Genomic DNA, 5,689 nt, shown 5'->3' with positions numbered 1-5,689 from the left:
AAAAAACAAATAATAAATTGGATTAGTCAAGAGGTTTAAATTTCTTACTTTGTCATATTTTAAATATGACAACAACAAAAAAAGCGTCTTGAGACAATTTGACCTGTAATTGGTGTTATATAAATAAAATTGAATTAAAATTGTATGTATCTTTTAATGTTGGAGTAACTCAGCCATATATGTTGGAAAACACATTTTCTTTGTCCATTAATCTGTTGATTGTTTTCTCCACTAATTCATTTCTTGTTTTGGTTTATAAAACGTCAAACCCAAATATATTCAGTTTACTGTCATGAAAACCAAAAAGATTTACATTCATGATGCAGGAATCAGGCAGTTTTTCACTTTTTATCTTAGTTTAGTCAGAAAGATAGTTGATAATGTGTGAATTGTTGCAGCTTGTGAGCCGTAAAAGGTTTTAATCTTTGGGGCCGAGTGTTAGAAAACATTTAGAAACCAACATCAACAAAACACTCAACAAAGATTTGAACATCATTAAAGGGAAATCCAACTTTTGCATGACAATGTCCAATTAAAGGACATTTATTTCCAACGTAAATGTGTGATATTCATCCTCTGGAGATTTCTCTTCACGTCATCTTCCACCTGGACTGGTTTGGTCGGGAGCATGTGCAACAAACATTTGAAAAACTGCACTTTAACATCAATGAATGACACTGAAGTTTAATCTCTACATAAATGAGACTGAGTCTGGATGTGCTGCTCTGTCATTAACTCCTAAGTTTAGGGAAAGTTCAAACAAAAGAGGACAGTTCAGATCAGACTTGAGAATGAGCTTATCTTGAACAAACATCTCAGACTTTCTGAGCTTCAGCACCTCTAGCAAGATATTTTAACAACAAGCAACTCAAGAGATCCAGAAGTTGGAGAGAGTTAGCTTTAGCTGAGCCAAAGAACATGTGGGATGCTAACCTAGCAAACATTTCAGACTTTTCTCTGTGAATTCTGAGAAATAATTTTCTATTTAATGACAGAGCTACACATCTTAATTCAGTCTCATTAAAACAGACTCTAATTCAGTGTCATTCATCCATATTAAAGTGCAGTTACCCAAAATGTTTGTTGCATGAGCTCCAACAAAACCTGTCCAGGTAGAAGGCCACTTTGACAAACAGGAAGTGGAAGATTCCAAGTAGATTTATAGAAGGGGGAACCGGACTGTACTAAGTTTGGTCGAGTATAGAGGGGTGTTTTGTAGGTTTTTTAGGCTGATAATGATTATTAGTGAGACATTTGGAGTCGATATTCATTTGCAGTAAATGAAAGTATTTAAAATCTTGAGTTAAACTTAGAAGAACACAAACTCTAACAGAAAACTTTGTTGATACGTTTTTGTTTTGTTTACAGATGTTAAGTTAAAGGAGTTTTATTCGTGACGTATAACCAATCAAGTCACTCCAGAAGACAGAGCGACCACAGGTAGATAAAGGTTCAGAGCCAAAGTAGCGCCATTTTTAAATGTATTTATTACTATAAATCAGTAAAAAATAAAATACTGATAATCAGTAAATCAGTCAGCCCACAATTACTACAATTCTACAATGTATGTCTCTTTCCTTTGACTTGTTATTTGTACAATCTACGATGTATATGATGGTGTTTTTTCATACCAAAGGCTATACTATGATGTTTTCTAAGAGACATACGATGCTACTCTGTTTGTTCTGGCTCTGGGATGCTGCACTCCTCCTCTGTTGTTTTCTGGATTGTACTCAGCTGCATGCCTTCGTCCACCCGGCCTCCATTGACTCGTCCCGCCTGCCGTCTCTGGAGCTGAAGCTGGATTGGAACAGACCAAAGTACAGTCCAATCACGATGCCAGCTGCCTCTCAAAAGGCTCCTTCATCTGGCAGGTGGTGGCACTTCTTCTGAGGGGAAGCTGAGCTGGCCTGGCAGAACTTTGGAGATGTGTTCCAGTGGTTGGTGGATGTGTGGGGAGATAGAGAGGGACCTTTGAATTGTTCACAAAGGAAAACAGGGAACCCACTGGTAGTTTTAGTTAGAGGTCGACCGATATGGGATTTTCAAAGGCCGATGCCGATACCGATTTTTAAAAAAATTTTTGGCCGATAACTAAAGCTGATTGTAGAAGCCAATTTTTAAGGCTGATATCCTTTTTTTTTTTAAAGCACATCGATTACAAAAGGCAATTTAAACACTAAAAGTATATACATGTATATATTACAAATTAAATACACTAGTAGAACTCTAACATTTATTGAACACAAAAAGTGAAAAAGTACAATAACATAAAAAAATACTTAAAGTTTACAAAAAATACAATTAAAAAGTAACCTGAAAGTGCAATTGCTTGTTCAAGTATAAAAGATAAACATGATCACAAAATAAAAACTGTAACAAATGCTAATTAAATTAAATAACGTAGTGCAGTTAAACATTACAAATCTTTAGAAAAACCACAAAATAAAACACAAAAGTTTAATATGAAATTGGCATCAACGACAATTTCTCAAGTGTCTTCAGTGATTAAATAAAACTTTTTTTCAATAAATTTAACTCAAAAAGTGTGTGGAGCAAGGCTTGTTGTTGCCTGGCTCACTCGCTCCGCTCATGCTCCGCTCTCTGAGTGCCGGGGGTCCTTCTAAGGGAAAAGCGGTCGCGACAGCTGCCCGTACGGGTGCCTGATCACAAATCGGCTTTTTATTTCTAAATATCGGCCGATGGCCGATATTGAAAAAAGTCCATATATCGGCCCGCCGATATATCGGTCGACCGCTAGTTTTAGTTTAGGGTGCTACAGCGGTGTGTTTTGGGGTTTTAAGAGGTGAACAGGAAGAGGTTTTTTTTCGTATTGATTATCTTTTACTTTGTTCCTGGTTGGAATGCCCATCAATGTCAACATGAAGTTCACTTTTAGTTCTGTTTATTTATTTTTATTTTACTAACACCCGTTTGTTTTTAACCCCCTCACATGTTGTGTTGTTGTAAACTTACTCTTTCAAATAAATTCTTGTCTAACCCTCTGGAAACCAGTGTTTGGACTGTTTTTGTGTTGCTCCTCACCTACTGACAGCTGTGGACTAAAGGCTATACTGTGACGTTTTTAGAGCCACATGCTATACTATGATGTTTGTTGGGCGACACGCTATACTATAGGCTTTTTTAATTGACATATTACTGTGACTTTTTTTGTTTATTTTTTTTGTTTTTTTTAGCAACATAGAATTCGAACAGTTTTAAAAGTTACTATACTTTTACTTGTGCAATGAAATTATTATTCTATGGCATTTTTTAGATGACATATTATACTCTGATGTTTTCTTCAATTACATACTATTTTGACAATATACTGCACTATGACATTTTTTGAACCACATATCATACATGACAATTTTAGGCAACATCCTATCATTTTGCGCTTTTTGAACCACATAATAATCTATGTTTTGTTTTTTTTTTCTTGCCAACATGCTGTACTATGAACTACAGGCCATACTATGTTATTCTTGAGTAAAGCATACTATACTTTGACATTTTCTGAACTACATCCTATACTATGGCGTTATACACAGAGTGCTTTGGTTACATGTTGATTTATAATCTAGATTTTTTTCTGTTTTGTTTTTTGACAGGATTACCACAGACCTGACCGTGAACACCGTCGACACCCACCTCAGGGAGACGCTGTCTAAGATCTCAAGGCTGCTTGGTCGTGGTCTTTCTGGTACGTACTCTTCCAAGATGAGCCGGGAAGTTTAACACTGATGGAATGACACCAGGTCTAAGCCAACAAACTTCCAATTCCTCCTCAACCCATAGTCTCTGGGAAACCTACATGGAGTAAGAAAAGTAGACAGAGAAGTAATTAAGTCTGTACACAACATATTAAAAAGAAATCATGCTAATAAATTAAGTACAAAGAACCGAATTTGCCAATATACTGGAGACCAGAGCTATTTAATTTGATAAGTATAACCTTGTTTAGTAACATTTCAATTATTTGAGAGCAGTCCTAGAGAACTGCCTGTAGTCCCAATCATAAAATGGGTTTGGAGGAAGAACATAGATGGTAATCTGGATATACATGAGTTAGGCTTTATAACTACTATTGGTAGTATTGGTGGTAGTAATAGCAATGTGACTACTACTAGTACTAGTGGTGGTAGTAAACTACTGCTGCTGATACTGGGACTGCTACTACAACTTGTAATACTATTACAAATGCTGATACTACTTCTACGACTCTAACAGCTGTTTATACTACTACTGCTGCTTGTACTTTTAGTATTACTACTACTGCTTGTACAACTATACTACAGCTACTATTAATCGTCTGGTATTTGCTTGTCAAGCTGCTAGCTCGCCTTAGCGTTTTGCTAGTGGCTAACTAGTTAGCTCTCATAGACTGGAAGCTCTCAACAAGATTTCATAATGAAAAAAGAGCCAAAAACTATTCTTACCTATGAAAAGTCATTCCAAGTTTCCTTGTCTCAATCGTACGACGTAGTGTGTAACTGTATGCAGCACAGTGAGCCGGCATACTTCTTGTTTCCGTTTTCACGCCGTCTACATCAATGGAATGCACTGAAACTTTGCCCCCACTAGCTTAGCCTCGCTGTAGCACGCAGCTCAAAGGGGCGTGTCCTATCTACTCATTCATATCTATGAGAACAACGATGGCTGCACATAAGGACGCCTGACGATTAGCTGCGTAAATACCATTATATACAGTCTATGGTAAATACGTATGTGAGTCGCATCATTGGCTGCAGCAGCCAGTCACCGGTCACTCACTGACTCACATTGAAAAATAGCACAGAATGAATTGTTACGTGTTTATTTTATTTACAATTTAGGTTGAGTTTTTTTTCTTTTTGTGCCAGCGCAGATTTTCTGTGCGTGGACACCGTGTCAGCAGTGCGCAATTGCGCACGCGCGCAGCTTAGAGGGAACAGTGCCATGGAGATCTAGCTCCTCAGCATCAGGTATCATGGAGATCTAGCTCCTCAGCATCAGGTACCATGGAGATCTAGCTCCTCAGCATCAGGTATCATGGAGATCTAGCTCCTCAGCATCAGGTATCATGGAGATCTAGCTCCTCAGCATCAGGTACCATGGAGATCTAGCTCCTCAGCATCAGGTACCATGGAGATCTAGCTCCTCAGCATCAGGTACCATGGAGATCTAGCTCCTCAGCATCAGGTACCATGGAGATCTAGCTCTGCAGCGTCAGTAACCATAGAGATCTCGCTCCACAACATCACTGATCATAGAGATCTAAACAGATTTTTAGAAGATCCTGAAAACTCTGACTTTCGGTTCAACTTACCTGCTGACCCACTAATCTCCTTCGTAGTTCAGCCCTCAGGTGTTCCAGGTAAAAACACAGCAGGTCAGAGTTCAGTCAGTTTATTCTAATAATTACCTCCCACTGATGGACTTGTGGTAGTTCTGTGATGTGATTATTGTTTCTGCTGTGCTTACATTTAACTGTTTTTCACAACTTTCCTTCACCAGGTGAAGCTCCCTCAGGTGTTCCGTGTCTCATTCACAGCATTTCATGATTTCAAGTTATTTTAGTGAAACAACAAAACGTAAAGGTAATTTTGTTCCCACAACACACGGTGAGTTTCCGAGGTGTCTCTGAATGCACCATGAGGTCCTTTACCGTAATAAGTCCTGTAGGTGTGCAGTTTGTTTGTTTTTG

General features: G+C 38.0%; 1 long non-coding RNA gene across 1 annotated transcript; it reads right to left on the bottom strand.

The window, feature by feature from the left end:
• Positions 1-1,468: 1,468 nt before the first annotated feature.
• On the bottom strand, positions 1,469-4,971 carry LOC129349673 (uncharacterized). The gene is made up of 2 exons (XR_008602770.1): positions 3,655-4,971; positions 1,469-1,972 (listed from the first exon to the last, which is right to left on the bottom strand). It is a non-coding gene; the product is annotated as an uncharacterized LOC129349673 (long non-coding RNA).
• Positions 4,972-5,689: the final 718 nt, after the last annotated feature.

This window comes from Amphiprion ocellaris, chromosome 9, assembly GCF_022539595.1.
Source record: "Amphiprion ocellaris isolate individual 3 ecotype Okinawa chromosome 9, ASM2253959v1, whole genome shotgun sequence".
Lineage (NCBI taxonomy): Eukaryota > Metazoa > Chordata > Actinopteri > Pomacentridae > Amphiprion > Amphiprion ocellaris.
Note: the sequence above shows the minus strand (reverse complement) of the source record. Positions and strands in the feature narration are given on the sequence as shown.